Genomic DNA, 11170 nt, shown 5'->3' with positions numbered 1-11170 from the left:
CTTCCTCTTCTGGCTGACCAGGATGCCATATTCCAGCAGGACAACGCTCGCCCGCACACAGCACGACTCACCACCCAGTTCCTCACCGACCACCATGTCCAGGTGCTTCCCTGGCCATCCATGTCGCCAGACATGAACCCGATAGAACACCTCTGGGATGAATTGGACAGACGTGTGCGCAGGCGAGAAGAAGCGCCAGCAAATCACCGCGATCTATTGCAGGCACTTCAGGAGGAGTGGGACACCATCCCACAGCAAGATATCCGGCATCTGATCCAGTCCATGCCCAGAAGGTGCCGGGCAGTTGTTGCTGCTCAAGGCAGTCACACCCCCTACTGACTTGACAGCCTCGGCACCCAATCGTATTGATTGACTGATTGATTTGAAGATGCAAATGAACTGTGTGTGCATTCAACTGTGTCCATACCAAATTTCAAACAAATAATCTAAATATTGGATTTTCTGTTAATTTTTTCGAAAAATAAAACAAATTTGGCAAGTAGCAACTATGCGTTTCTTTTTTTGAACAGTATAAATATACAGATCACATTGTGTGAGCCTTCTTGTTTCCTTGAATAGCTCAATATGATGCCGGTATTTTAGCATTTGCGTAATTCATGTGTGTTTCATAGAGTAATAATATAACCTTCGTGGTTGAAAACGACGTTAAACACCAAATAAACAAACAAACAAGCACCATAATTTTAACTAAGATATTCTAAACCGGGTGCAAACAAATTAAAGAAAAGCACCTAATAATATAAGATGTTTGATGGGTTGTTGACAGACCAGCTTTTTTGTCGGTCCGAGGGGGAGCATATCGTCTTTTGTTTCATATTTATTGGCCTTGATTTATTGACCAAGGCCGAAGGCCGCGGTCAATAAATATGAAACAAAAGTCGATATGCCCCCCGAGGACCGACAAAAAAGCTGGTCTGTCAACAAACCACCAAACATCGTTTTTGTCATCATTTTGGTAGTGAGAAAATAAGTGCACAATCAACCCAGGGAGCCATGCTTTGAAACACGGGTTCCGTGCTGATAACCACACGGGTCCCGGTTTGATAACCACTGGCAATCAACGATAGCCGTGGAGCGAGGATTATCAGAATGAGCTGGCGTGTGAAAGCAACTTTCTGTGTTTTTGAGTTCATTAAATGTTGGGATGAATATGTCAGGTTTGAGGATGCACAGTTCTGTAGGTTCATCTCGGTATTCCACCCCTCGGCTTTCTGTTGTAAATATTAAACTGAGTGATCGAATGTGGAAGCTACGTTTGGTCAAAGGTCACAGAAGATTTGCGTTGTGCAGCGAAGGAAAGAATCGCGATCTTGTTTCCGACTCAGTACCTCTTTGTTTTTCATTAGACCTGTCATTCTGCTTGCTCGGCTTTGTTAGATGTGTGCATATCTTGTTGCTAGTTTCTTTGCTTTTACTATTGTTTCTTATTTGTGCTTCGTTTATCGATACGTCTTGTGCACGGGTCAAAATGTGTGTGTCAGGGGTCGTTTTACTTGAACTTGACGTTCGTGTTTCTCCGAACGTCTGTGTATCGAAACACAGATACACGCACTCAATGACTCTGTAAGAAGACAAAACATATCGCTAGGTTTCATTTGTTTTTGATGAAACCCTTTCATGAAGTAGTTTTGTTTTTTGTTTACTTTTGCCAGTTTGCCAGTTCGGTTTTTGAACTTTGCAAAGCAGTGTCGTGTCGTCTGTTTAGGTCTGGGGAAACACCAATGAAAAGAGCCGAAGAATCCCCGAGTGTTTCTATTGGGTTTGCTTTTGATTATCCATGTATAACCTGCTTCCTGCAACTATGGTAACCGGGGATTTATTGCCTGGGGAACATGAGATTTATTTGCCAGGTGCTTGTGAATGAAAACTCGTGAAATGATGACAACACCGGATGTTCACTTTTTCCCGCGAATTCTCTGTCGGCGGAACAACAAAGCTATCAAGAAATAATTTTACGAGAGAGCTTTAATGTCGTGTCATCGACGGTCTTTTGGGCGGCAATCCCTTGCCACACAACAGTTAGCAGATCTAACAAGTCTTTGAAGAGAATTGCGCATTGTGAATGCAATGATAGAAAACTAATAATGTATGTGTGTTCTATGTTTGCCTCTTGGCGTCAATGATGTCAATCAGCAATAAAGGCACTGGCTTGGGATGTCGTTTAACAGTGTGCGCCAAGAAAATCAGTAAATGCAGCCTCAGAGCCATAGCAACGGAAATCCATACCTACACAAGAAAATTGAATACTGTCACGTTATCAATTATTATGTCATCTATATATTTATATATATACGACTTGTGTCTGTCTGTCTGTGTGTGCGTGTGTGTGTGTGTGGTTTTTAAAAAAAAAAATTTAATTCAATTAATAAAACACAAGATAACAATCAATCAATCAATCAATCAATCAATGAGGCTTATATCGCGCATATTCCGTGGGTACAGTTCTAGGCGCTCTGCAGTGATGCCGTGTGAGATGAAATTTTATACGGCCAGTAGATTGCAGCCATTTCGGCGCATATTTACCTTTCGCGGCCTATTATTCCAAGTCACACGGGTATAGGTAGACAATTATTAACTGTGCCTAAGCAATTTTGCCAGGAAAGACCCTTTTGTCAATCGTGGGATCTTTAACGTGCACACCCAATGTAGTGTACACGGGGGGAGGGTTCGGACACCGAAGAGAGTCTGCACACAAAGTTGACTCTGAAATAAATTTCCGCCGAACCTGGGATCGAACTCACGCTGATAGCGTCCAACTGAATACAAATCCAGCGCGCTACCAACTGAGCTATATCCCCGCCCTACATGGTAACTGTAGTTTCTGTTTGCACACATACTCTCTCATTTACATGCGGTTCAGAAAAAACTTTTGCATTATACAAAAGGACAAAAAATAGTCATACGTGAAAAAAATATACGTGTCAACATATGTAGCATCAAAATGATCATATTTTTTATGTCATCATATATTGATCTTTTTAAAAACAATATTCGCATCATAATGTATGGCTGTCTTTACCTTATATCAAAGAAAATAAACAATAATTTGTTTTCAATTAATAAAACTTCAGACTAACGAAATCTCAAAACAACATGATTTCCAAAAATAATTTCCAGTGTTAATCGTGAATCGGTTTTTTTAAAAATGCTTACGCACATCTTTGCGATTAAAATAATGTGATTAATCTTCTTCATATTTTTGCTGTTACTTTTTATACCAAAAAGCACATCTGTAACATTCAACCTAATTCTTTCGCCAATGTTTACTAAAATGTACATTTCAATATATTTCCAAAACCTGAGCACTGTTGGGCATTGAAAGAAAAAATGCTCCAATACATCAAGTTCATCCTTACAATATGTACAGTTTTTATTAGCCTTCACTTTCATTTTACACAATAAAATATTAGTTGGATAAATGTTTTGCAATATTTTCCAATGCAGTACACGTAATCGAACTTCACTAGTGACAGTGGCTGCTAAGTTCCAATTCTTTTCGTCAATTTCAAATCCTAATTTTCTTCTCCAAAATCCTTCTGAACAGGGTGGGCTGTATTGTTTTCCTACCAGAATATTTCGAATTTCATTTACTGATTTAACTTTTTTTTCCACAAAAGGTCGGAATGTCACAGACTGAACAATTTACATCGTTTATATCGACATTTCTTAAAAGGAGATGTACAGCTGTTCGAACAACATTGTACTCAAGCAATCTATTTGCAGTGTAGCCAGTTCTTTCACACACTTCTTCATAGGAAGCAAAACGTCCATTCTCACACACATCGCTCACATACATTATACCACTTTTAATCCAATCCGCAAAAAAAAAAAGTGGGTTTCCTTGACAAATTATATCTTTGTTGTTCCACAACAAACCCGAAACAGAATTACCATTATTATCGACTTGATTGTTATCAAGCCATGCCTTCAACACAGCGGACCAAAATTCCGATTTAATACTGTCCAATCCTTTAAATGGTTTGCTATTAATGTTCGCAAAAAAACACTCAAAGCGACTCCCAAAACGGAAAAACAGTGCTTTTGGGAGCCATGACCATTTCTGGTCTTCATTAGACAGAGTTAGGCTCACAACCCAGCTTAACAAAAAGGAACACTGCATCTGACGCAAATCAATCATATTTAATCCACCTTGCTTTACTTCGTTACATAAAACAGTTCTTTTCCCCTTTTCAAATGCTTTTCGGTTGCAGTCTTTTTTGCGCCACACGAAGCGAAACATTAACCTATTAATTTCAGTTAGAACGTCGTCTGGTACAATCAGCGCCTGCATTATATAGACAAAATGTGGCAGAATAATCAATCGGAGGGCCAGGGGCCGAATCCTGAAAGAGAACGGCAAAGTCATATACCACCAGAACATTGGCATGGACTGCCTCCTCCCTGATGGTGTCCACCTCAACCATAGGGGAAACGAACTCTTCAAAGAAAACTTAGAGCAGCAACTCGCTAACATGGTCTTAAATTAGACGTTAGAAGTGCCTAGTATACGGATTGGCGGAACACCTAATACATAGCTGTTAGTGGCGGGAGATAAGCATGGTAAAGGGGAACACTGCATTCGGCTGTAATTTGGTAAATTGTTACCGGACTTACGCAGGGTCCACAGGTGAGCCCAAGCGAACCACGGGATGTGGCAAGCGTAACCACGGGATGGGATATCCCGTGGCCGGTTCTGGACCCTGCTCCCTCCAGATCTAAGGCCTGGGGCTGGTAGCAAAGCCCCGCAAAACAGCAGCATGGGTGCCGGAAAGCAAGCACATGGTAATGGTTTCACACCCCGACCATGCTGACTCAGGGGCAAATGAAGGTTTGCAGTGGATCTCAGACCCGTTGTTGCCAGTTAAACCAGGCCCAGCTTTTGGAGGGATGGAATTTTACAATAAAGCAGTTACCCCCCCTTAGCCATGCTTATCTTCCGCCAATCCGTGCCCATTTTATGCCAAAACCTTTACCTATGTTGATTTATCAGTCCAGTAAAATTGAACTTGACTGATCATAAGGCTTGTGTTTCATTGATTATCTCCCTTTAGCATGATGGGGGATATTTGTGTTGCATGGTTGTTAGTCTTGTCATTAACGTTTTGAATACACAGATTTTACCAATAATGCTCAAATTCCTTTTCTCCCACACGCAGATGAGCCTTTTTGCAACATTCACTCTCTCTTCCCAATTCTCTTTCACTTTTGACGCACGCATGTAATTACAGAAATATACACCTAGAATTTTCATTTTGTCTGTACATGCAAAACCGCAACACTCATTCCTACAATTCTTCCGCGACCCAAACCACATTAGTTTGGATTTTTGGTGATTTATGTTTAAACCTGATATTTCCGAAAATGTACCAATCAAAGCCTGGGCTTGGAACATGTCATGTTCATCTTGCAAAAACAATGTAACATCATCAGCATACAACAATACTTTCAAAACTTTATTCATATCTCTGTTGTTCCATAATGACATACCCTTTATATTTTTGGCCTCTCGAATTTTGATTGCTAACAATTCAACTGCTAATACGAAGGCTAGTGCGGAAAAAGGACACCCTTGCCTTATTCCGGAATCAATATTAAAAAATTCAGTGTGTGTGTGTGTGTGTGTGTGTGTGTGTGTGTGTGTTCGCTATGCCAAGCCAAAGTTCTCGATGGATCTGCTTCAAATTTGGTGGGCATATTCAGGTAGACCCCGGACACAAGCTGGTCGATGAGAATTTTCAACACGTGCTCTCAGCGCGCAACGCTGAATCGATTTTGGTTTTTCTGTTCATCTTCCCAGATCCATTCCCACTAACTCTTCCTTATCTTCTCCAGTGTTTTGCGTTTATCTCCCTTCCTTCGTGTGGCGTCAATCCATATTCCCGTTACTACGTTACTATTTTTAGAATGTCACTGCACTGTCCAGAACGCTTTCCTTGCACCCGTAAGTTGTCCTCACTGTAAAAGTGCAAAGGTCGAATCAATCTATAGCCACGCGAAAAATACACTGTCATCTATTTCTATATATTTATAGATATAGATATACATATATATATACGGCTTCTGTGTGTGTGTGTGTGTGTGTGTGTATGTGTGTGTGTGTGTGTGTGTGTGTGTGTGTGTGTGTGTGTGTGTGTGTGTGTGTGTGTGTGTGGAGGCAACACCTGTGGATTGTAGAGTTCTGTTTGTGATGGGGTCTGGCGGCTTTTGTCTGTCTGTATGTTCTGGCCTCTGAGAAGCCATAACAGTTAATATAGGGCTTAGAAATAAGCTCTACAATTCTCAATCCCGTTTGAGAGGACTTCGCCTTCAAAGGTGATTGTGGTGTTTCGGCACTCGGTTACATTTGACGTCGTCGACAGGGATGGGACTCGACATGATATGTTCAGGAATGGCATTATGGCCACTGAATCATTTTCGTGCTGTTCCCATTCCACCAACCTGGGAGGGACCTAAGCTTGGCGGGTCCATGGTTCGGAACTTTGGGGACAAAGTTCATTCAAAGGGGGTCGAGTGTGACAGGGAGACTACCGTCGCCCTTCACAGCAGACTCTGCAGAGTTGTTCGCCTTAGAAGTTGTGGGCTTTCCTTGCATGTACCCGTAAGTTGTCCTCACTGTAAAAGTGCAAAGGTCGAATCTATTTATCGAAAAATCCACTGTCATCTATCTCTATATATTTATATATATATAGATAGATATATACGGCTTCTGTGTGTGTGTGTGTGTATGTGTGTGCGTGTGTGTGTGTGTGTGTGTGTGTGTGTGTGTGTGTATGTGTGTGTGTGTGTGTGTGTGTGTGTGGAGGCAACACCTGTGGATTGTAGAGTTCTGTCTGTGATGGGGTCTGGCGGCTTTTGTCTGTCTGTATGTTCTTGCCTTCCTTTGAGTGGGCACAAACTTGGGAATGAAAATGTTCACACGTGCTCCAAGACGGCGAACCGCCAAGCTGTCTGTCTCTGTCTAGCGATTCACCCGGGGAAGCCGGGTATTCCTCTCGTGTACAATATATGAACAACACAGGTTGTGTTAATTTATTTATCACCTAAACGGAGGATCACATGATTTTTAAGGGGGGGGTTTCCAAATTTCTTTTCGGGACAGATCGACGACGCGAAGCAAGGGAAAATGGAGCAATCTGGTGCAATCTGGTCGATTATTTTTTCTTTATTTTCAATTTTATTTCTTTTCTTTTAAAAAAATGTTAGGCTAGGGGGAGGGGGGTTCCGGAACGGCCCCCTCCCCCCCCCCCAGATCCACCCCTGACCTACTTCCTCACTTGAACAAGAATACTACAGTGGACGCCGCTTAATAAAACCGCGGTTAATAGAGCCAGCCGCTTATAAAAGCCAATTTCAGACGGTCCGGATTTATCACTATATCTTATGTATTAGAAAAAGCCGGTTAATAAAACCAACCCGCCGCTTATTAAAGCCAGTTTTCTCAGAGAAATCACGTAGTTTGTGACTAAAACTCACATTATCTTCTTCTGATGTGGAAGACGACCAACAAACAAACACTCATAAAATCGTTCTTCTCTGCCGAGTAACGATTCGTGACGGTGACAGTGAAATTATTGATGTACCGAAGTGATCAAAGTACACGTACATGTACATAATTAAAACAAAAGTTCAACATCCTTCGTGAAGTTTTGTTTAGATTCAAACAAGTGTAAATGACGAAAGAAAGTGACTGAGTGACGTAAACAAAAGAGAAGATTTTTTTTCTTCTCGAAAATGACGTATTCCTGGACCGCCGGTTAATAAATCCGCCGCTTATTATAGCCATTTTTCGTCAGTCCAGAAGTGGCTTTATTAAGCGGCGACCACTGTATTACCTTACTGCCGGACGTACACAATGGATGCCACACTCCCTCCAGGGGGTAATTCCTGTTACCACTACGTCTCAGTTGCAGTATTTTTGAAGTGTGACAAAAAGAAGTAGAACTATATCAACAAGTAGGGGAAGGGCTCCTAATATGGACCGGCTCCTAATATGGACCACCTCTTGATCTGACAAATTAACGGCGCTAGAGCGCTAAAAACAATTTCATTCGCTGGATAATTTGCACATGTCAAAACAGTTGCAGAAACACAAATCTGAAAACCGTTCGGCTTTTTCTCTTTTTTTCACTTTTGGCAGCGTTCACTCTAAATTTGACGCCTAAAACGGACTCGTTTCTGTCCACAGCCAAAGCTTTTATCACACAAGAATTGCTATATATGACAGCCAAGACTGTATTTGTTACATGTTAGCAGTTTTGACCCCGAGTTTCTACTGCAAACAAAAAATAATAGCAAAATCTCAAAGTATGTGTGAGTCCCCTAATATGGACCACCTTCAACAAATCGAAGAAAATAAAAGCAAAAGGCTATTTTCATTAATTCATTAGGAAGCTTGCTGAAAATAACCTATAACTAGCCCTCGAGATTTCAAAAAAAGATATCAAATTGTCTTCTTTTTGTGGAAGTTGATAATTTCACTTATTTTTACTCTGTTTTTGATATGCTTCTTTAGTTTCCTGGTGTGCTTCAAATAATGGTCTCATCAACCCGAAACAGATAAATCTAAAGCATATTTGAATTAGTCTGACTTGCACACTAAGTTGTATCATGTTATTTTGAAGTATAGGGGGCTTTTGGCAGTGATTCGTGAAGGCCGCTTGGGCGCCTAATATGGACCATTTGTGATTTTTTTCTGTATTTAATTTTTGCTGAATGTCTATCAAAGCTATTTCACTCTAATTAGGCCGAACCATTAACCTAAGTGAGAAGGACTACCAAACACAAAATGAAACTTCTTCGCAAGAAAACAAGCTAGTTATCAGCATAAAACAAAAAGTGGTCCATATTAGGAGCCCTTCCCCTATACATAGGCACTATTGATACTAGGCACGCGTGTCATTATCACTACCTCTCATTTGCACTAGATGTGGATATCACCTTTTTATACCCAATATTGGCTATCACTATGTGTCAGTAGCACTAATATTCATACAAACCCTGCAGACACATACACACACATCCACACCCCCCCCCCCCCCACCTCATACTCTCTCTCCCTCCTCCCCCCTTTCTCTTTCACTCTATTCCTCTATCTCTCTCTAACTTGACTACACAACGCAACTCTGATAAACCATGAATGGTTCACATGTCTGTTTAATTCCTGTTCCTGTCTCTCCTCACCAACCAAGATCCAAGGCCGGGCGGCCACACCACAAGTACTCGTGCAGTCTACATCATGCTGTCTCCATGATATAACAGAGTACAAAACAAATTCTCCTCTCTCAAAAAAATCTCAAACGCTAACATGTCAGGGACGAAGCGTGGGCCGGGAATCAAAACAAAGCCAGCGTTGGAGAAGGAAACACGGGGAAACAAATGTCCCGCAGCAACACACGTACAGATCCACATTAAATTTGAATAACTGTGTAATAAGGTGTTCCTGGTGTGTGATGTCATAGTTTTAACCCCAAAACCAAACTATACAGCTCTTGGGAGAAATCGCAGTAAAGGTGTCATCTGGCGTGCAGCCGACCTGTAATCGTGCGCGCAGCCTACCAGTCGTCGTGCGCGCAGCCTGCTAATTTCAGACTGCACATATTAATTCGGACTTTGCGTTAAAACTAATCAACTTTCAACGCTATAATTCGGTAAGAGTGTGCATGAATAATTGTTGATTGAATTCTTGAAGGCCATACTGACAGTAAAAGATGATTCTTGAGTCCGTTTCTTCTTGTCCAGATGTGCGATCATTCAGTAGTTCCCTTTCTGTCTTGATACAAGACCATCAAATAACAAGAAGGGCAAAGCCCATACGACTCACATGCTTGACCTTGACCTTTACATGACCTTGACCTTCAGGGTCAAGGTCAAATAACTAAACCTAGCAATGACATCATACACTAAGAACTGCTTTACACATTTTTCCTACCAAAATACATGTGACCTTGACCCAAGGTCAAGGTCATCCAAGGTCATGCAACACAAAGCTGTTAATACAAGACATAGGAAGTACAATGGTGCTTATTGGCTCTTTCTACCATGAGATATGGTCACTTTTAGTGGTTCACTACCTTATTTTGGTCACATTTCATAAGGGTCAAAGTGACCTTGACCTTGATCATATGTGACCAAATGTGTCTCATGATGAAAGCATAACATGTGCCCCACATAATTTTTAAGTTTGAAACAGTTATCTTCCATAGTTCAGGGTCAAGGTCACTTCAAAATATGTATACAATCCAACTTTGAAGAGCTCCTGTGACCTTGACCTTGAAGCAAGGTAAACCAAACTGGTATCAAAAGATAGGGCTTACATTGCCCTGTATAGCATACATAGCTAAGGTTGCCATTCTCGATAACTTCAGAAAAAATGCGAAAATGTGAAAAATGGTCGTTTTTAAGACAACAATTACGGCCCCTGCGACCTTGAACTTGAAGTGAGGTCAAGTTGCCGCACATGTTTTTTGAGATCTTGTAACCATACACCATCAGGCCACATCAGGTGTTGATAGACTTAATAGTGTCCAAGAAATATCCAACATTAAAGTTTTCCGAATGGACGGACGGACGCCGGGACGGACGGACGGACGGACGGACGACTCGGGTGAGTACATAGACTCACTTTTGCTTCGCATGTGAGTCAAAAAGCCCAGACAGCGACGTGTTCTTCATTCTCTTGCATTATGCTGGCCCAGACAGCGACGTGTTCTTCATTCTCTTGCATTATGCTGGCCAGCTAGGAGAAATCACATTGTTCTTTGACACGGGCAAAGCAAATAGGAAACGTTTGCTCAACATCGCTACCTTTGCAGAAGAACTCCCGCGATCTCACTGTTCTGTCTTGCTTTCTTTCATCGCCTTTACTGGCTGTGACTCAGTCAGCGCCTTCTATGGATAGGGAAAGGTATCCGGTCAAAATCCTGCAGCAGAAACCGAAGTTTGTGAAAACGTTCAGAAAAATGGGTGAATCATGGGAGACTCTGAACAAAGAGCTGCTGGATGTGCTGTAGCCGTTCAAATGCTCAATCTACGGTTTCACAGTGTCGATGCAGTACGCCACCAGATGCTGGTGGAGAAACGTGACTCAGGTGGAGTCATTCGAACGGATCTGAACATTGACCTCGCCACATTTCCGCAGAAGCAGCTTGAC

The 11170-nt window shown here is 41.7% G+C and overlaps 1 long non-coding RNA gene across 1 annotated transcript in view; it reads right to left on the bottom strand.

Moving 5' to 3' along the window:
- The window catches only part of LOC138977077 (uncharacterized), a 77808-nt gene extending 67151 nt beyond the window's left edge, over positions 1-10657 (bottom strand). Inside the window, exon 1 of the long non-coding RNA XR_011459229.1 lies at positions 9857-10657. This is a non-coding gene — a long non-coding RNA (uncharacterized lncRNA). The remainder of the gene's footprint in view (positions 1-9856) is intronic.
- Positions 10658-11170: the final 513 nt, after the last annotated feature.

The sequence above is a fragment of the Littorina saxatilis genome, linkage group LG9, assembly GCF_037325665.1.
Source record: "Littorina saxatilis isolate snail1 linkage group LG9, US_GU_Lsax_2.0, whole genome shotgun sequence".
Lineage (NCBI taxonomy): Eukaryota > Metazoa > Mollusca > Gastropoda > Littorinimorpha > Littorinidae > Littorina > Littorina saxatilis.
Note: the sequence above shows the minus strand (reverse complement) of the source record. Positions and strands in the feature narration are given on the sequence as shown.